At 37.0% G+C, this 22,209-nt stretch overlaps 2 non-coding genes across 2 annotated transcripts; both read right to left on the bottom strand.

Moving 5' to 3' along the window:
- Positions 1-10,193: 10,193 nt before the first annotated feature.
- Positions 10,194-10,309, bottom strand: LOC117274704 (U5 spliceosomal RNA). Its single transcript, XR_004504868.2, has one exon. It is a non-coding gene; the product is annotated as a U5 spliceosomal RNA (small nuclear RNA).
- A 5,519-nt stretch (positions 10,310-15,828) lies between these two features.
- On the bottom strand, positions 15,829-15,944 carry LOC117274703 (U5 spliceosomal RNA). Its single transcript, XR_004504867.1, has one exon. It is a non-coding gene; the product is annotated as a U5 spliceosomal RNA (small nuclear RNA).
- Positions 15,945-22,209: the final 6,265 nt, after the last annotated feature.

The raw sequence follows: 22,209 nt of genomic DNA, 5'->3' as shown, positions 1-22,209 counted from the left end.
AACCCTGCCATACTAGGAACACATAGTTGACCTCGATATCTGAGGACTCCATCTCCTGTAATCTCAAATGGTGTCTTCTCCTTTTGAGGGGTTGTATCTCTGTAGTGAGCTAGCACAGGATCTTCATACTGGCGTTCCTTCACTTTAGTTACTAGAGAGGATGTTGTCGTGTCCTGAATAGTAACTCTGGTACCACATGAATCTAGTAATCGAACTCCAAGATTAGCTAGCTGATGAATCTCACGAGTTATCTCACTCTTCTCTGGCTGTAAATATGATAGGCTACCCATAGATATATGGCTGAGGGCATCGGCTACTACATTCGCCTTCCCTGGATGGTATAAAATATCAACATCATAGTCTTTCAGTAGCTCCAACCATCGCCTCTGACGTAAATTCAATTCCTTTTGCTTGAATATATACTGAAGGCTCTCATGGTCTGTATAAATATCAACATGAATGCCATACAAATAGTGCCTCCACATCTTTAGTGCATGAATCACCGCGGCTAACTCTAAATCTTGGGTCGGGTAATTATTCTCATGGTTTCTTAGTTATATAGAAGCATAAGCGGCAACCTTACCATGTTGCATCAATACACAACCCAATCCAACGCCCGAAGCATCACAATAGATAGCATAACCATCGATTTCCTTATGGAAGTGTTAGAACCGGTACTGAAGTCAATCTGTCCTTCAATGCCTGGAAACTCCACTCACAAGTATCAGTCCACTGAAACTTAGTTGCCTTCTAAGTCAACTTTGTCAATGGTGCTGAAAGAGAAGAAAAACCCTCTACAAATCTCTTGTAATAATCTGCCAAACCCAGGAAGCTACGAACCTCCGTCGGTGTCATGGGTATAGGCCAAGTCTTCACTGCCTCAATCTTCTGTGTATCAACCCGATTACCCTCACCTGAAATAATATGACAAAGGAAGGCTACATAATTTAACCAGAATTCACATTTAGAGAATTTTGCATACAACTTCCTTTCTTGTAGAACTCTGAGTACAATAAAATAATCTGCATGCTTAGCCTCTGAACCGAGTAAACCAAAATATCATCTATAAATACAATCATGAACTAATCTAGAAAGGGTCTGAACACACGGTTCATCAAGTCCATGAATATTGCTGGGGCATTGGTCAACCCGAATGACATAACTCAAAACTCAAAGTGCCCGTATCTGCTCCTGAATGCTATCTTCAGAATATCTTTCTCTTTAACCCTTAGCTGATGGTACCCAGACCTCAAGTCTATCTTCGAGAAACATCTGGCACCCTGTAACAGATCAAATAAATCATCAATTCTCGGGAGCGAGTACTTATTCTTGATCGTGGCCGTATTCAACTGCATGTAATCAATACACATCCGCAAGAAACCATCTTTCTTTCTTACAAATAACACAGGTGCTCCCCACGGTGATGTACTAGTTCTGATAAAGCCTTTTTCAAGCAAATACCTCAGTTGTTCTTTCAACTCTCTCAGCTCTGCAGGTGCCATTCTATATGGAGGAATAGATATCGGCTGGGTATCTGGTAATGTGTCAATAAAAAACTCAATCTCCCACTCTGGCGGAAGGCCTGGAAGCTCATCGGGAAACTCATTAACCACCGGGATAGACTGAAGGGTCGGTGACTCTGCTTTCACATCCTGTACCCGAACTAAGTGATAAATATAGCCCTTTCTGATCATCTTTCTTGCCTTGATATAGGAAATAAACCTACCTCTTGACGATGCAATATTACCTTTCCACTTCAGAATTGGCTCCCTGGAAACTGGAACCGAACCGTCTTTGATCTACAATCAACATTAGCATAACAAGAAGCCAACCAATCCATACCCATTATAACATCAAATTCCACCATATCTAACTCAATCAGGTCTGCTACTGTAGAATGACTATGAACTACTACTATACAGTCTATATATACCCATCTAGCTATCACTAGATCCCCAACAGGTGTAGATACCTCAAAAGGTTCAATCAACTCAGGTTCTATCCCAAACTTACTACCAACCAACAGAGTGACGTATGATAAGGTGGAACCTGGATCAATCAATGCATATACATCATATGAGGAGACTGATAATATACATGTAATAACATTAGGTTATGACTCTTGATCCTGTCGACCCGTTAATGCATAAATACAGTTCTGAGGACCATTCGAGCTAGATGCTCCACTTCTGCCTCTACCACGACCAGCTGGTGCCTGTGAACCTTGCCCAGGGGGCCGTACTGATGATGACGAACTGGCTACATATCTCACTGTCTGAGCTATACTTGCACCACCTCTCGTCAGACAATCTCTCATAACGTGGCCTGGATAACCACAAGTATAACAAATACCCAACCCTACAAGGCACTACCCGGCATGCTGCTTACCACACTGAGCACATCGTAGCAAGGGTGGCCTCATCTGACTTAACCCACCCCTATACTGAGAACTAGAGGCCCGGAAACTCTGACTAGGCCCTGAATATGTGGAACTATCCAATCTCCTACCGGTAAATTGAGGGGGTGCACTAGCCAATGGTTGGGCTGGATACCTCGGGTACTGCTATCGCTGACCACCTCAAAACTCACTAGAAGGACCTGAAGGTCTCGCTCTCCTACTTTAGCCGCTATCATGCTCACAATCGGCCCTCTGCTTCTACTTACGCTCCTCTACACCCTGAGCGTATGCCTGAATACGAGAAATATCTATGCCTGGCTGAAGTGAGACTGACATACAGTCATTAAGCAGGTGCGGCTCCAACCCCATCACGAACTGGTGAACCCGATCCTCCATCTTAGCTACAATAGTAGGAGTATACCTAGCCAAAGAATATAACTGAAGGTTGTACTCCCGAACACTCATATTACCCTGCCGAAGGGTCAACAACCTATCAACTCTGGCATGTCTATGCTCTGGTGGCAAATAATGACGAATAAAAGCCTCTGTAAACTCTTGCCATACTACTGGAGGGGCATCCTCACCTCTGAATAACTCCCAAGACTCGTACCAATTAACTACAACATCCCGAAGACTATAGGAAGCTAGCTCAACTGACTCAGTTGTAGTGGCCTTCATTACCCTCAAAGTTCTCTGCAACCTATCAATAAATACCTGAAGGTCCTCATTTGGATCTGCTCCATTGAATATGGGAGGGTCCAAATTAATGATATCGTGAACCCTCGCACTGATGGCCCTATCTGCATGACCGATACCTACCTCCTGGCGTTGAGCCTGTGCGGCCACTAATCGAGTCAATAGCTGAATATCATCTCTCATCTCTGGACCCTGTGCCTCTGGCCGAGGAACTGGGGGTAGTGGGGTTGGCGCTGGAGCTGGTGCCCCTCGGATCTCTTCCGGAGAAGGTAGGGTATGTGAAGTCTGAGATGGATTCTCACTATGTGACTCTCCCCGAGCCCTGGTAACTAGTGGCGCTCGACTTGTAGTCTCATCATCCACGGACTTGCCCTTCTGGGCAGCTGTAGCCTTCTTGGGCATCGCTGAAAACATAACATAACGTTAGGAAAATGAATTCTTATATCGCACGATCTAAGATAAGAAGAGAGGGTAACATCCTATATGTCCTGCAGCCTCCTATTTATAAGTGTGGTGCACAACACACTCATAAACAAGACTCTACTAGACACGGTCTGCAGAATGGAACTGCTCTGATACCACTATTGTCACGACCCAAACTAATGGACTTTGACGAGTGCCCGAGTTCTACCTACCGAACACCCTTAAGCATACGTCTAAGATATAAACATGAAATAAGTGTAGGTCATGCATAACATTTGCCCCTAAACTGCTGAATCATGTGAATAACTTACGTGAGGAGACGTACTCGAAAGACATATATACATATACATGTGAAATACAGTAGGGCGAGCCGACAAGGCCACATACTATCCAACTATAGATGACTGTCTACATACCTCTAATAGAGTGTAAAACTGTATAAAGGATGGGATTGGACCCGGTCATACCCTTATATATATACAAAAGTATTGTACAAAAACAAAATAGCAGCTCCGGATCGAATGGAGCACACCAACTCTCGCTGAGCTAGGATCCTAAGGAGGGGGAACGTCAGCCTGTCTACCGGCACCTGCGTGCATAAAACACAGGCCCCCAGGCAATAGGGGCGTTAGTACGAATAATGTACCGAGTATGTAAGGCATAAAAATCAATATATAAAAGGCTTGAAAGAAACATGGGGTAAAGAACTCAACCTCTAAGTCTAAATACCTCTGTGAATCATGAAAATATTTATAATGTCATGTGTATGTGTATAAATGTCATATCATGCATAGTTATATGCGTACATAACATCATCAAACCCCTGAGGGCATCCTATCATATCATCTCAGCCTCTGTGGGCGAAATCATAAAGGTATACTAGCTGATCAGGTGGTGGTGAGTATATAACGCCATAACCTTTCCCCCATACCCCATATACATATACTATACGCGTATATAACGCCATCTGGTCATGGGTCAATATACATGTATAAATGAATGCAGTGTATAATGAAATAAGTCAATAAGATCTCTCGGAATGTCATGAGACCCATGAACAGACGATATGATAGTAGGACATATGGGGAATCAAGAACATAGTTAACTATAGTACTTCTAGGAATAGAATCATTCGTGAAAGTGGCGTGCTTGCTCTTTTCATTGTATCATATGGATCATGCCAAAAGGAATGAAAGGATAGCCTTAACATACATGTATGATCTCTTCCTTATTACTCAACCAAGCTTAACACAACTTCTTACATCTACAACAAGTGAAATGATATTGCCGTTAACATATAATGTCGTACCATCGTATTTGGCTAGTCGTATGGCTTAAGGAAAATCGGGCAGAAACTCCCCTATTTTTAATACATCGCAAAGACCACTAAGGGTCATCAACAACCCAACAACAACTATAACCAAAAATAACAAGAACAACAATATAATCCAATATGAGTTTCTCCGATTATCTTAATAATCATATTGAGCGGCAAGCTCGTTTTTACTCATAACAAGATATAAATTGAATCCAACTCTTATTCCTTAAATTAATTTACAACCTTCATAACATCATACTTATATGTACTATATTATTTCTAGTTCAAAACATCCATAAAATGTCTTACAAAACAGCCCCATACGTCTAGCACCTTAATGTTTATCACCAATTACTTGTTTTTCATATTTTCTTCTTCAATCAACTTAATTAACTCCTAGAAAAATTTAACAACAGCAGCCACAATATTATCAAATTATTTCTCACAATTTCCAGCCACCACAAATCATATATTTAGCCAGAAAACAGTCCAACTAAAAAGACAACCATATTCCATGTTCTTTCAAGTGCTATCTTATAGTTTTTCACTCAAACAACATAACCAACACAAGATTAACCTTAGACAGCAGCTACAACTCGAAACCGTATCTCAACATAGCTCACAATAGCCCTCAATCATACCACAATATCATAGAAGCATTCTCTTGTAGTCTTTAAGACCTTTGATGATGATTTGAGTTGATTTCCCTTGAGTTTGGTTCTTGGTATCTTGGTATATGTTAGGGAGGGTTTTGGAGAGCTTTTGGAAGAAATTTGGGTGAGAAATGGCCCGAAATGAGGCTGAAACATCTTTTAAAAGACGTATGGTCGGTGGCCATCTCAAGTCGGTCCCAATCGAGCTGCTTGCACAGTCTCGCGAAAACGCACATATCTCTCTACTCTTATGTTGTATCGATGAACGGTTTAATGAGTTTTAAAATAGACTCGTAGATCTTCAATTTGGTATATAATATATCCCAAAAAGACCTAATATATCACACGAAAGTTATTGCTCAAAAAACTCAATTACAAGGCAAATCCTTAGTTGGTTTTTCTGCAACTTTAATCCGATTTTTTCGAAACTTTATATTTTCTATCCAAACATCATATATAGATATATTATGACTTTAAATTCATTTAAATCATGATTAACAAATCTCATATTCATTACGTAACCTTGGGACGCACAGGGTGTAACAAATGTATGCTAATATCTTGAATTTCCAATGCAGGTTTGTTTTTAAGTGTATAATGGAGGACCCAATTGAGACAATTCGAAAAAAAATCAGCTAGCAATTATTTAGTCAAGATGCTCAAACTGGTTTGGATACCATGGTTATAGAAAAAAATACATTGTATCCCTTTTACCATCTTTAGGTTGGCTCAACAATGAAATTGAGTAGTGTTAAGGGAACTTGTATAACTGGAGCTATGACCTTAAAATCCAAGTAAAATGAATGATGCCCCAGCCCAGAAGAAGAATATTCTGTCTCATGTTCATTTCGTCACTTTGAGACGCATAGGGTATAACAAATGTATGCTAATATCTTGAGTTTCCAATGCAGGTTTGTTTTAAGTGTATAATGGAGGACCCAATTGAGACAATCCGAAAACAAAGCAGCTGGAAATTATTTAGTCAAGATGCTCAAACTGGTTTGGACACCGTGGTTATAGAAAAAAATACATTGCATCCCTTTTACCATCTTTAGGTTGGCTCAACAATGGAATTGAGTAGTGTTAAGGGAACTTGTATAACTGGAGCTATGACCTTGAAATCCAAGTAAAATGAATGATGCCCCAGCCCAGAAGAAGAATATTCTACTATTAGTAAAATGGCTCAATAGATTAATCGATAATGTGAATTCAACTGTTGATTTCAATATGGCAATTGACGAAATTTTCATAGCTAATGGTTTCCTTCGAAAGTATTTTCAAATTTTTCTAAAGATATTGTTCTCAGAAGAAAAACACAAAGGAAAGATGATTCCTACATCCACACAATTTTCGTTGTTTTGTTATGAAAATATTATTGTGGATATCCATTGATTAATCAGCTGTAGATAATCTTTCTTAGTGCTCCATTGAAGTTTATCTCTAAGCAGCTAATGCAGGCAGGTTGCAAGCAACTCAATGAAATGATTTGCAGCAACTTCTTATTAAACATGCAGGTTGCGAGCAACTCATGCAGACAACTTATAAGCAGCACAAGAAAAGCCCCGCAGATGCTTCCTGAAAAGCCTCGCAGCTGTTTGTTTTATTCTAAAAATAGAGGAGATTTCAGTTCACTATTAGATCAGTTTGAAGTCGAATAATATATCAATCTCTTTCTATACTTGCCTTCGGTTTATTTACTTTACAGTTTTTATTTTATAACACGTTATCAGCATGAGACTCTGCCTTTTGAGCACTTACTTCGAATTTAATTTCTATTTCAGTGTCCACCTCCGATGTAAGGAAATACTCTTATGTTCGTGGTTAGATCTTGTTCATTCCAAGTATCATAAGTCATATTATATCCTTGAAGTGGTGAGCTTTTCTTCTTGACAGTAGTAATGTAGATATCACTTACGTTTGGAGTGGCTAAACTTGTGTAAATTAATTTGAGCTTTTTGCTTATATTTGATTTAATATCTTTATCATCACTTGCTTGGTTATGCGCTACGTATATATTTGTTTTCGTCCTAAATATCTTTAAAAATAATTACAATGTGGATAACATTGTTAGATCCACTTAAACTCCAGCAGAGGTTGCAAGAAATATACAACCACCAGAAATGTCTATGTTTCGTATATCTCATTGTAACTAAATTTTATTAACCACTAGAAGTGGTATATGCCTATGACCATCAAAAGGGATAATTTAGGCTTGCTATGGTTACAATAAAGATAACTAAGAGAGAAAAAAATTTCTGCATATTACAAGCATACCTCGATTTGCTCCTGAAGTAGCAAATATATTTAAAAAGTTTCGAAGCCATCACAATTTGATATGATTAATGCACGTTCAAATAATTATATTTCATTTCTTGAAGAATGGGAATTTTTGATAATATTAATTCAATCACTGAAGTGAATGAGACAATATTAATAAAGTTTGTAAATATGAACGCGCTTTTTATATAAATGTATTACAACTTAACTCTAGAAGAGGTAACATGATTGTGAGAATATATATTTAATATTTTATATTTTAAATTTGCTCCTGAAGTAGTAAAACAATTAAAATTTCTTCTTGAAGCAGAAAAATATTAAGAGCAATGGTTTCTTGTGTTTACACAAAATAATGAGCTATTCAAAGTTATTTTTGAAGCATATTTTTATTCCCTGGAGTGAATGAAGAAATACCACAACTCACCTACTGAAGAGGTAGAATAACAGATGATATAAATCTTATTTTTGTGGCATAATGATCATTGCCGCACGTACCTATTGTACGTAAAACATCTTGGATAATTTTATTAAGTATCATCTAAGGCAAAAGGATTCTTATAGAATGATTTCTACTATAATCATATTAGTATATTATGGTTAGTTGCTATTGATTTCCCCGTTCAGATGATAATAGCATTTCTCCATGAAGGAGACATCTGCCACAAAGTTGGCGGTAAAAATGCTGAAATTCTTAATTTTTGTCATTTATATATTTAGAATTATCTTTATATTGTTCATTTGATTATGATTTTCCCTCATGATACCAGAAGTGTTTGAACAATATTGGATAGTACAAAATATATCAAAAAGTCCTGAAGAGCTAACTATTTGTTTAGAAGACACATGATACCAGTAGTGTCCGAATAATATTAAATTGTGGATAATAAACAAAGGCTCTCGAAGAGTTTATATACAAATATGTCATTCATATTATATGATTGTGGTCAAAACATATGGTGTAGTAAACCCGAAGTTTACTAATACAAATGACTATCATACTGAGACTACAAATGATTGGAAGATCGAACATCTTCATATTTCCACAATCATAGGAGGTAAAATAATATGTATGTGAGAAGTTACCCACCTTATTCTTCAATTTGTACTACATTACGTGTCACAGTAAATCAGAAGTTTACTAATGCAAAAGCAGTCATAGTAAATTAGAAGTTTTACCGAGGCAAAAGTAGCTACAGTAAACTAGAAATTTACTAATACAAAAATAGCCACAGTAAATCAGAAGTTTACTGATGCAAAAGTTTATGCCATACTAAACCAGAAGTTTACTGAAAGATAGCATATGTGCAAATAAGTTATTAGCCAGTATAACCGATATTGCTATCCGATATAAGTATGATGAGCTAATTGAGAATTATGATAAGCATATATTGAAGAACTAGAAGATTCTTTAAAAATTCTCTTGTGTTGCTTGTTCTCATAATAAATTGATTATACCAGCTAAAGTTAGGATAGTCCCTTGAATTCTGGAAGATATAAAAGGTGAATGTGGGCACATTCACCTATCATGTGAACCACTTATAGATGCATATATAAGATGATTACATGTATGTTTATAGTCAATCTACAATTTGGCATTTGAAATTGCTTTTCTCAATTAAGAGCATAATATTTTGATTATGTAATCAAGACAGTTCATCTTGATAATGCTGGTTTATATCCAAGAATACGTATCATGTTAAAAGTAACTTATCTCTGATTGAATCCTTAAATTATTCATCACTTTTTAATTCTATTATCATCAAGATATCTTGGTAAATAATAACTTTCTTAAAGAGTAATTTGATTGGTAGTATTACGCTAAAATATAATCGGTGAAATGTATTTGAATTGGTTTGATTTTTTAAAGGGAAAAAATCTATCTAAACCGAACCATAAACACATAAACACCCTTACAGACGGATTAGGGGAAGATGATGTACATCTTAGCTAGGTAATCACTACTTAGGAGGGCTTTATCTCTGTTCACAATTATTAGAACATAACGATCAAGCTTAACCATCAGATTGGTCACGGAAAGAACTCCCTACACAACATTTCTATTTCAAATTGTTGCATATCTCTTTTCCGGAAAATAAAATTCAATTTGATAAATGAGTTACTTCCAACTGCAGTAACAAATCTTCATTTTCATTCACAAAATTACCATTCAGCTGCCAGACTTAGAGAATTGAATTTCTATCCTCAAAAGATTTATTGCTAGTCTAGATGATGAGGATTCTCTGTTTTGGTTTTCGACTGTGCTTGTGCTTCTATGTCCAAGTTTCTTTTATCTTTTTTTCCTTTAAGAGTTTTACTTGGTAATAACAGTTGTTTAATTAACACAAAATAAATACCATGAAAACCTAAATTAACTTTTCATGTCACTTTTGAATATAACCCTGAAAGATTGAAACTAAATTTGTAGGGGAAACTCAGTAAAGAGAACCCCTCCAAAAATAGGCGTATGCCACTAAATGCAGCGCACACACGGTATTCTTTAGTAAAAGGCGAAAGAATAGTTCGCTTTGTGCTCACTGCGTGGCTGCGTGAGTTTTTGGCACCACTTGTGCTAACATTTTATATGTGACAAGAAGTTTGTGTTTACTCTTTTTGTTTCGATGTGGGAGTCTGCACGCTTCTTGTTTTCTGCCTTACTGAACTTTGCTATGTTTGAAATTCTACATCTCAAATAGAAGCGGCTTTGCTATTCTCTACTTCGTTACTTGAGCTTTCCCCTAATATTTTCTCTGAAATAACTATTGCTACTGAATGTTGTTTATTTCAAGTATAATTAAGATGCCCTATCCATATACTAATAATTTTATGTACAATATATAAACTCCTTGCTTTCCTTTCTCCCCTTCAATTTAATGTCACACCATGATTTGAAAAAGGGCAGAATGAAATTTGTAACGACCCGACTTGTCGTTTTAAGAATTTACGTTCCATTCGGTGGCTTAAGGTCTCGAGCAGCTTTGAAATTTGTATTATGACTTGCGAGGGTGGTCAAGTGTGATTTTTCGATGATTCAGGATTTAATTGAAAGAACAATTCTTGTTTTGGAAGCTTAAGTTGAAATAATTGACCGGATGGTGAATTATGTGTGAACGACTCCAAAATAGAGTTTTGATGATTCCAATAGCTCCGTATGGTGATTTTGGACTTGCGTGTCCGAAAATTATTTTGGAAGTCCGTAGTGAAATTTTGCTTGAAATGGCGAAAGTTGAATTTTTGGGAAGTTTGACCAGGGAGTTGACTTTTTGATATCAGTTCTGAAAATTTTCATAGTTCTATTATGTCATTTATGACTTGTGTGCAAAATTTAAGGTCAATCGAAATTGAATTGATAGGTTTCGGCATCGAATGTAGAAGTTGAAAATTCTTAAGTTCCTTAAGCTTGAATTGGGGTATGATTCATGGTTTTAGCATTGTTTTATATGATTTGAGGTGTCAACTAAGTTCGTATGATGTTTTAGGACTCATGTGAGTTTCGGAGTGGTTTCGAATAAATTTTAACTTTTGATTTTTTTTACAGCAATGTGCGAAATTTCTGATGCGCAGAGCTGATTTTGGAAGCTTATAGCTCGAAATCTATAAGGAATCTGGATATTATCAAAACATGAAAGTTGTAGCTCTTTGATTTTAGTTTCCAGAATAATAAACCATTCATCATTCGGACATTTGTACAAAATATTATGATCAATTGACTGAAGCTGGTACTGCAGATTTTGGCTACAGCAGTGTGCATCGCCAGAAATTTCTATTGCACAGGGCTGACTTTGGGAGATTATATCTCGCAATCTATAAGGAGTTGGGTGATGAACAAAACATAAAAGTTGTAGCCCTTTGTATCTAATTTTAAGAAATCTAAACCATTTGGCAGTTGGAGTTGAGTACAAGAAGTTATGGTTGATATATTACAGACTGCCGGGGAAGAGTTTTGGAAGAGTTTGATGTTTTCAGCATAAGCATGTAATGATCCAAAGATTCATTTTTAGTTCTAGAGATCGAAATGTGATTTCAAGACTTTCGGGATTTTGATAATGAATTGTAGGAGTGATTTAGGAAGTTTGGTCTAATTCCATCAAGTCGTGATTGGGTTTTTAGCGCGAAACATGAGTTAATTGTTTAACGAGCAAAATTGGTATCACATTGAGCAAATGAGCTTCGAATTGAGTTTTGATTGAATGAATAGGAACGTATTATTATTTGTGACTCATAGGAACAAGAATCGTCGAATTCTGAGTTCGTATGATGGAGTTAGAGCCTTTTTTAGTGAAAACAAAACTCCTGGTGTAAACAGTTCTGGTGCGCACCTTTAGCGACCAGATTTGACACTTTAAGCGACGGAATTGGACTTTTAGCGACCAGAATAGTATTTTTTTGGGCAGAAGCTTAAGGACCAAAAATGGTAATTTCCTTCATTTCGTTTTGGATTTTTGGAGCACGGTTCTTGGGCGATTTTGTGGATTTCTTCAAGACTTCAACTTGGGTAAGTGTCCTATATCCAAAAGTGATTATATTTCATAAATCCAAGGTTATATCCCTCATTTAATTCGGATTTAAATGGGAGAAATTGGGATTTTTGCAAAATCTTTCAAAAACAGAAATATTTGGAGGCCGAGTTGTTATCGGAATTTGGTAAAATTGGTATGGGTGGACTCGTAATTGAATGGGTTGTCGGATTTTGTGAGTTTTGTCGGATTCCGAGACGTGGTCCTCACAGGCGATTTTTGAGTTAAATTTCGGATTTTGTTGGAAAATTAGTATTTTCATATGGAATTAATTCCTATAATTAGTATTAACTAAATTAAATTAAATTGGATAGATTTAAGCTGTCTGGAGGTCAATTCAAGCAAGAAGACAATTTTGGAATATCGACCTAACTTCAAAAAAAAAAGTAAGTATCTTGCCTAACCTTGAGTGAGGGAATTACCTCTTAGGTATCGAGTCTTATGTGCCATTTGTGACATGTCAAAAGCCGTGTACGCGAGGTGACGAATACGTACTCGGGCTTATGTATGCAAATTTTATTGAGTTAAAGTCTTAGGCATTATTGAGTAGTAAATTAGATAATTATTGGCATTTATTAAATCATCTATTTGCCATGCCTCAATCCTTGTTTGTTGAATTTATTTTTATATGACAATTTGATGTGATTGTTACTTGAAAATTTATGTAAATTCCGTGAGTTTGGTGATTTGATATTTCCTGAAAATAATTATATTATGGATTTTTCATCTGCAAATAATTAATGAAATAAGTTTAAACCGAGGCGTTATATAATTATCAAGAATTTGGATTAATGAAGGTGTTGCCCTATACTGAGTATTTTTCATCTCTGTTGTTATTTTGAGATGTTATACACATTGGGTGGAGCATTGGGCTATTTGTTGTGAAATTAATTGATTTTGTTATATCTTTGGAATTGGTTGTGGCCATTGGGCAAATTGTGATATGAATTGATTTTGTTATGTTGTCATGATAATATTCCGTGTAAATTGTTATGTTATTTAAGTTATTATTTTGAGGATATAAGGGTGATATTTCACTGTTGATATTATGTGGGTATAAGGGTGGCATTTCACTATTGTTATGTGTGTTGGGATATTGTCTGGGCGGAGCGATAAAGGTGACTATAGGAGAGATAAGGGTGGCTATAGGAGCGATAATGGTGGCTATTGATATTGTCAGGGCGGAGGGATAAGGGAGGCTATTTTAGGAGTGATAAGGGTGGCTATAGGAGAGATAAGGGTGGCTATTGTCAGGGATGATATGTGATGATGTGGAGTTATTGTGTTGGTAATTTTTATGTGATGATGTGGGGTTATTGCGTTGGTAATTTTCATGTGATGTTCTGATTTTCCTTGTGTTTATTTTTATATCTTGTGCAACTTGTCTTGTTGTTTTGGTAAACTTGATAATAGTCTAATATATGTTGAAATTGGGATCGGGTTGTACGCCGCAACAGGTATGATTAATGTTATATGGAATTGGGTTACACGCCGCAATAAATATGAAATGTGGGCACGAGGTGTCGGAGAAAATAATGATGATATTGGCACGTGAATTGTCCGTGCAGTTGTGATATGAAATGTGGGCACGAGGTGCCGTGATTAAATGATGATGATATTTGGCACGTGAGTTGTCCGTGCGGTTTTGATAGAGAAATTGGCATGAAGTGCCGTGGAAATATGAAAGTGGGCTGAGACCCATATTTTATGATTTTGAAATGTTGTGTCAGAGGGTGAATTTTTTTCGAAAGAGATTTATTTGAAAGAATTTTATTTGAAAGATATTTATTTGAAGGAATTATATTTGAAAGAGATTTATTTAAAAGTATTATATCCTGAAGATTTCTATTTGAAAAATATATAGGCGAAAGATTTATATTGGAAGGATTTGATTAATTGGTTGTACTTGTATTCATTATTTATTGCATAATATTTATGGTGTTCTTGTCACTCTGTTGTGTATATCACTGGTTGATTATTGTTGCCATCATTGTTATTTGTGTCTTATTATTTTTGTATACTATATTGCACAGGTTATTAGACTAGTGAGTGTCTCGACTGTACCTCGTCACTACTCCACTGAGGTTAGTCTTGATATTTACTGGGTACCGACCGTGGTGTACTCATACTACACTTCTGTACATTTTTGTGCAGAGCCAGGTATTGGAGCTATCGGACTCGGACAGAGTTAAAGTGTGATCGCAAGGATTCAAGGTAGAGCTGCTTGGTCATCGCAGTCCCATGAAGTCTTTTTATTTTATTGTACTGTTAATTATTAATCAAACAATATTGAGTATTCGATCATTGAGATCATTTCATGTATTCAGTTAGAGTTCGTGACTCAGTATTACCAGTCATGGGAGGTTGTTATATTTGTAGTTATTTTCGCTGTTGGTTTATATATATAAAAATGGCTTGAATTGTTATAAAATCAGCTTACCTAGTCTTAGAGACTAAGTGTCATCACGACGCCTGTGGCGGGATTTTGGGTCGTGACAAAATTAGTTGGAGATTAATCTAGTTTTGTTTTGGGTAGAGACTCTTGTTGCTTCTCTATACTTTCCTCCTGTTAAACAAATACAAGAAAAGTATTAAAATTTTAGTCATCTTAAAAATAACCATCTTTTCTCTTCTCCGCTCCCCTTATAGGTAGCATTTTTTGTAAAATGTTGAAATTTTCTCCCCAATTATAATGTGAACAAATCATTTGATCCATCTTCCATGACAAAGTCAAATGACCGGTACTGTGCTGGATAGTGGTGGCAGAATGGATTAAAAAAATAATTACCCATCTATATTATTCACTAAAAAATAAATTGGATAATAAATTTTTTTTTTTTTTTAAAAGAGAGGATAAAATCCATATTATCCGATTAAAAATAGATACACTAATGAGTTTAACTTTTACATTTGTAAAGACTCAAATTGGGGTTCCTCAAAATTGGAGGACAAATTCTCCCAAAAGTTACCATATTCAAGAAGCCATAAATAAATACCCATAATTATCTACCGATTAACACATTTTCTATCCGTATTGAATATGGGCAGGTCCGATATTTTATTTATTTTTACATTAATCGTTTTCAATCCGCTCGTATCTGATCCGATCTGCCCGTTTGTCACCCCTAGTGCTGGATTAAGGGTGTTTTACACATACAACCTAATATTAGAAAAAAACATATGATTACTGCAAAAAGTCACTAAACTTCAAAATCTCAAAACCTCCTAACGAACAACGAAGTGTGATATAATCAACTATAGGAATACAATGTGCATTCCGCTGGATAATCTTACTCGGTTTTTATTGTTCTGTTCAAACTTATCAATATCAGTAGGCTCGTATTATTATCAAATGGGAAGAATTTCCTATATAGCTTCAGATGTTGAGTATCTGTTTCCAAAAGTTAATAAGGGAAAGTTAGTCCCAACTGCAGTAATAAATTATCATTTTCATTCACAAAGATTAACATAAAAAAACCCACAAAGTCTACTAGTTAATTCCACTTATATCCCTATTAAACATCAAAGATTAGAACTGGAATTGTAGGGGGAACTCAACTTGAGAAACCCTCCAAAAATTGGCGTATGCCACTAAATATAGTGCGCACACGGTATTCTTTAGTAAAAGGCGAAAGAATAGTTCGCTTTGTGCTCACTGCGTGGCTGCATGAGTTTTGCATTGTGCTTAAGTAACTTTTTTGTAATGACCCAATCGGTCATTTTAACTTTTAGAACCCCGTTTCCTAAAATAAAACTTCTTGTAGGTGCTTGTAATGATTTATGACTTGCGGGGATGGTTGGTTCGGGATTTGGAAGTGTTTGGGGTGAAACCAGAACATTGGGTTCCTTAAGTTGGCCTTAAAGTGCTAAGTTTGACTTCGATCAACATTTTATGAAAACGACCCCGGAATAGAATTTTGATGATTCCAACAGCTCCGTATGGTGATTTTGGACTTAGAAGCGTGTTCGAAATTTTATTTGGAAGTCCGTAGTTAAATTAGGCTTGAAATGGCTAAAAACAAGAATTTAAGTTTGGAAGTTTGACCGATGAGTTGACTTTTTGATACCGGAGTCGGAATCCAGTTCCGAAAATTTTTATAGCTCCGTTATGTAATTTATGACTTGTGTGTAAAATTTGAGGTCAATCGGAGTTGATTTGATAGGTTCCGACATTGAATGTAGAAATTGAAAACTCTTAGTTTCATTAAGCTTGAATTGGGGTATGATTCATGGTTTTAGCATTGTTTGATGTGATTTAGAGGTTCGACTAAGTTCGTATGATATTTTAGGACTTGTTGGTATATTTGGTTGAGGTCCCGAGGGCCTCGGGTGAGTTTTGGATGGTTAACGGATCAAAAGTTGGACTTAAAAAGCTGCTGCAATTTTCTCTTCTGCTGCATATTCTGGGCTGTGATCGAGCCTCAGATCGAGCCCCAGATCGAGCCCCAGATATCGAGCCCATGATCGAGGCCTGAGTCGAAGCCAGGGACGAGGCTCAGTATCGAAGCCTCGATCGAAGGCAAGGCTCGAGGGCATGATCGAAGGTAAGGCTCGAGGGCATGATCGAAGGTAAGGCTCGAGGGCTAGGATCGAGACCCATGCTCGATGCCCTGATCGAAGGCTCAAGCTCGATGCTATGATTGAGGCTATGATCGAAGGCCCAACCTCGATGCCCTGATCGAGGCCATGAGCGAGGTCCAGGCTCGAGCCTGTGATCGAAGCCTTGATCGAGGCCCAGTTCGAGGACCAGTTCCGAAGGCTGCTAGGCACTTTTATAAAAAGAGGGCATTCGTTCCATTTGTCATTTTTGACAAACTTGAGCTTGAGCAGAGACGACTTTTGGCAGATTTTTAAGGGAAAAACATTGGGGTAAGTGATTCTAACTCGGATTTGGTCTACATATATAAGTATATCATTGTTTTCACAATTTAATTAGTGTTTTGAGATTGAAATTTGGAAAAGTTTAGAAATCTCAAAGAAACGAAATTTTGAGATTTCGGTATCGATTCGGAGTCGGATTTGAGTGAAACTGGTATGGTTGGACTCGTAATTGAATGGGTTGTCGGATTTCATAACTTTCGCCGGATTCCGAGATGTGGGCCCCGCGGACGAATTTTTAATTAATTTCGGGATCGTTTCTTAAAAATGTAGTATTTTCTTATAGAATTGATTTCTACAATATTTAGTGATTTTATCGAATTATTTTAGCTAGATTCGATCTAGACGGAGTTGGATAATCGTGGAAAAGGCCCTATAGTGGATTAAATTGGAGCAAGACGAGGTAAGTCTCTTGTCTAATCTTGTGAGGGGGAAATTACCTCATAGGTGATTAAAATTAAATAATTGTTGCTAATTGTGGGGGGGCTACGTACGCACGAGGTGACGAGAGTCCGTGCATAGCTACTATTAATGCTAAAGTCCGGGTAGTTTAGGACTCAAAGCATGCCTTACTTGTATAAATTGTATTCTTTGATTTATTTATATTAATTGATATCTATATGAATATATTGTGAATTGTTAGATAAAGATATTAAGGGATGAAAATCTCATAGGCTTGATTGTCTGTTTAAATTAATTAATTATTAAAAGAAATTGTTCTCCTCCCAAATTCATCTTATAATGAATATACTCTCCTTCCGGAGGCACATAAGAAAATGTTCTCCTTTTTTGTGGAGCGGGCCGAATGCCTCGGCAGGATAGATGCATCTATGGATCGCGCCACACGTCCCTCGGCAGTGTACACGACACTCTGGATCGGGTCGTACGTCCTCGGCAGAAATCGTGCTTAATAATAATAATTATACGATATTTTAATAATTTATTTCAGCTTGTGAAGCTAATTAATAAATTGGAAAATCCTTGGAATTTAATGAATTATTATTCTTGCTTGTTTAGGAATTAATTGTTACTCCTGTAAATGAGATTTAATTGATAAATTGGAATTTATTTGAATTGAAGGAATTTAATTAATATATTAAGAATTGTTATATTTGAAGGAATTTGATTATTTTCGCTGATTAAATAAATTATTGTAAATTCTGTAAATCATGCTGATTTAAATATCCTAGTTTTATTTCAATTATTATTGACCATAGTGAGTGTCAAGGTCGGCCATCTCATCTCTACTACTTCGAGATTAGGCTTGCTTACTGGGTACATGTTGTTTACGTACTCATACTACACTTGCTGCACTTTTTGTGTAGGATCTGAGACAGGTACTAGTGGAGGACCTATCATCACATACCCATGTCATCCCGAGGCATAGTGGTGAGCTGCCTTTCTGAACCGTTCTGCAGCTACCAATGTCTCTTCTGATATTTATATTCTATCTATTTCATTTCAGACAGTATTTGGAGTTTTGTATAATCTATTAGATGCTCATGCACTTGTGACACCGGGTCTTGGCACACACACATTGGTAGAAATTAGTATTTTATTATTTTTTTGGAATAAAAGTTTAACCAATGTACGTTTGACTTATTAGTTGGCTTGCCTAGCTGTAGTGTTGGGCGCCATCACGACTTATAGGTGAAATTGGGTCGTGACACTTTTATATCTAACAAGAAGTTTGGGCTTACTCTTTCTTTTATGATGTGGGAGTCAACTCTCTTCTTCCGCTTTAGTCTCTTCACTGTTTTGTTCAATTACTCTGCGCTTTAAAGTCTACATTTTAAATAGAAGCCACTTTGTGGATCGTTCGGCTCTGTCCTTTGATTCAATCGCGTAGTTGCTTTTTGCTTTTATTCATTTAAGGTTCTTGGTGATTTTGAAAAAAAAAGATGTTGGAAGCTGGCTAGGAAGGAGGCAATGTTAGCTGTTACGATGGCTAAGACTGCAACATTTAGTCGTTTATATGAAGAACTTGAGGGTAAAGGCGGAGATAAGAGGTTGTTTAGGCTAGCCAAGGTGAGAGAGAGAAAGGCCTGTGACTTGGACCAAGTGAAGTGCATCAAGGACGAAGAAGGTAGAGTTTTGTTGGATGAGGCGCATATCCGTCGGAGATGGCAGACTTATTTCCATAGTCTCTTGAACGAGGATAGAGAGGCAGATTAAGGATTTTAAGACCATGGGTGCACCACGATACTTGTCATAATATTAAGTGATGTATACTTTTTTTAGTGTTTTATGAAATATTAATAATTTTGCACATTATTCAACGAGATAAGCTATAGTCTTACTATTCTAAATCTGTGTTTGTCATTAATATTATCAATTATAATCCAACAATCATTGCAAAATGTTTATCTTAAAACATGTTCAGGCTTTAGCATATAAGTCAAAATAAAAAGGAAAAGTAGAATACTAATGAAAATTTAATACTGTAAAAATTGAACAAATTTTATAGCTAAAAGAAAATGAAATTATCAAAAAGCTCTTAGAGCATATGACAAGTTTATATGTGACTTGCTTATCCATAAAAAGAAAAGTATATTTTATCCTATAAATTTTGATTTTTTTTTTAATAATTTGCATGAAATTCAAATATGTTTATGCAATAATTTTGGATAAAAATATTTAAAACAATTCTCATCATGGACTTAGATCTTATTGTCACATAAATTATTTATAATAAAACTAATTTATAGTGGATCAAGATAATACAAATCTCAATGCAAGTAATAAGTAGTTTAATTTTTGACTCCTTAAATTGTTGTTTACCATGAAAACTTGGAGAAGGAGATAAAAAAGAAAAAAAGATAAGAAGGAAAAAAATAGAACTAAAACAAAAAAAGAGCTACGAGGTACAAACTAAATACGTAGTATTATATTAATGTGTGTCCATAGGGTTTCGACCGGAGGCACCAATGCCAAAATTTGAGCATGGGTGCCATCTACTCTCTATGGCTAAACCATTGAAAATTTGTACATAAAATCTGCTTTTACTTGGCAATAGGATGGGTGCATGTGCCCCACATTTGCTAACATAGATACGCCCCTGAACGAGGATGGGAACAAAGACATTGTTCTGGGAGATTTGGGATCCTCCAAGAGTCGTTGCGACTTTGGGTATTGCAGGCGGATTAGAGTTGAGGAGGTTGTGGGGGCTAGGCGTAAGATGAGCAGAGGCAGAGCGACTGGACCACGTGAAATCCCGGTGGAGTTTTGGAAGAGTGTGGGCAGGTCGGGCTTGGAGTGGCTTACTAAGTTATTTAATGTCATTTTTAGGAAGAAACAATGCCCGAAGAGTGGAGATGGAGCACGATGGCTTCTGTGTACAAGAATAAGGGTGATATCCAAAATTGCAATAATTATCGGGGTATTAAGCTGCTTAGTCATACTATGAAGGTGTGGGAGAGGGTGGTGGAGCTAAGGGTGACGAGAAGGGTATCTGTTTCTGAGAACCAATTTGGGTTTATGTCGGGACGTTCGACTACGGAAGCCATTCACATTGTTAGGAGATTGATGGAACAATATAGGGAGATGAAGAGGGACTTGCATATGGTGTTCATCGATTTAGAAAAAGCTTACGATAAAGTCCCGAGGGATGTTTTGTGGAGATGTTTGGAGGCTAGAGGGGTACCTGTTGCCTACATTAGGGTGATTAAAGACATGTATGAGGGAGCGAAGACCTGTGTGAGGACAGTGGGAGGGGTCTCGGACAATTTTTTGTTACTCAGCCCTTTGTTGTTTGCCCTGGCGATGGACGTACTAACTCGCCACATCCAAGGGGAGGTGTCGCGGTGCATGTTATTTGCAGACGCCATTATTTTGATTGACGATATGCGAGACAGTATTAACTCGAGGTTAGAGGTGTAGAGACAGACCGTGGAGTCTAAAGATTTCAAGTTGAGAAGAACCAAGATAAAATACTTGGAGTGTAAGTTTAGTGGTGCTACTCAGGGAGTGGAAGGGGAGGTGAGGCTGGATTCACAAGCCATCCCTAGGAGGGGGAGTTTTAAGTACCTTGGGTCTATTATACAAGGGATGGGGAGATTGATGAAGTTGTCACACATCATATTGGGGTGTGATGGATGAAATGGAGACTTGCTTCTGGTGTTTTGTATGACAAAAAGGTACTACCAAAACTTAAAGGTATGTTTTATAGAGCGGTGGTCAGATCAGTTATGTTGTATGGGGCTGAGTGTTGGCCAGTCAAGAGCTCTCATGTCTAGAAGATGAAGGTAGCAGAGATGAGGATGTTGAAATGGATGTGCGGGCACACCAGATTAGATAGGATTCTGAATGAAGTTATTCGGGACAAGGTAGGTGTGGCCCCTATTGAGGACAAGATGCGGGAAGTATGGCATAGATGGTTTGGACATGCGAGGAGGAGAAGCACAGACGCTCCGGTAAGGAGGTGTGCGAGGTTGACATTGGAGTGCCTTAGGAGTGGTAGAGCTAGGTAGGCTGAAGAAGAGTTGAGGTGAGGTGATTAGGCATGACATGACCCAGTTACAACTGATCAAGGACATGACCCGTGATAGGAAGGTGTGGAGGTCAAAGATTAGGATATTAGGTTAGGTAGTATAGATTATTCATACCGGTAGTGTTAGTACGTACTCTCGCATTTGGTTGGTAGTAGGCTTATTTGAATACCTATCGTTTTTTTTTGTTTATTTATATTCCGATCATCTTACTATCTTGTTGTGTATGCTACTTTTACATGAATTTTCGGTGTTGTCCCGTCTTATTTCTTGTTATTATTGTGGTACCTGTGCTTGACTGAGCCGAGGGTCTATTGAAAACAACCACTCTACCTCCACAAAGATATGGGTAAGGTCTGCGTACATACTACTCTCTCCAGACCGCGCAATATGAGATTATACTGGGTATGTTATTGTTTAGATGCTGGAAGCTGGCTTATGTAATGTCGCATGCAGAGGGAGATTCAGAATTTGAAGTTTATGGGTTCGTATGATAACTTTAAGTAAATTTATAGTAATAACTGGGTTCACAATTAAATATTTATAGATATTTATTAAAATTTTT

This window comes from Nicotiana tomentosiformis, chromosome 8 (genome assembly GCF_000390325.3).
Source record: "Nicotiana tomentosiformis chromosome 8, ASM39032v3, whole genome shotgun sequence".
Classification (NCBI taxonomy): Eukaryota; Viridiplantae; Streptophyta; class Magnoliopsida; order Solanales; family Solanaceae; genus Nicotiana; species Nicotiana tomentosiformis.
The sequence above is the reverse complement of the archived record's forward strand: the minus strand, read 5'-3'. Positions and strand labels throughout refer to the sequence as shown.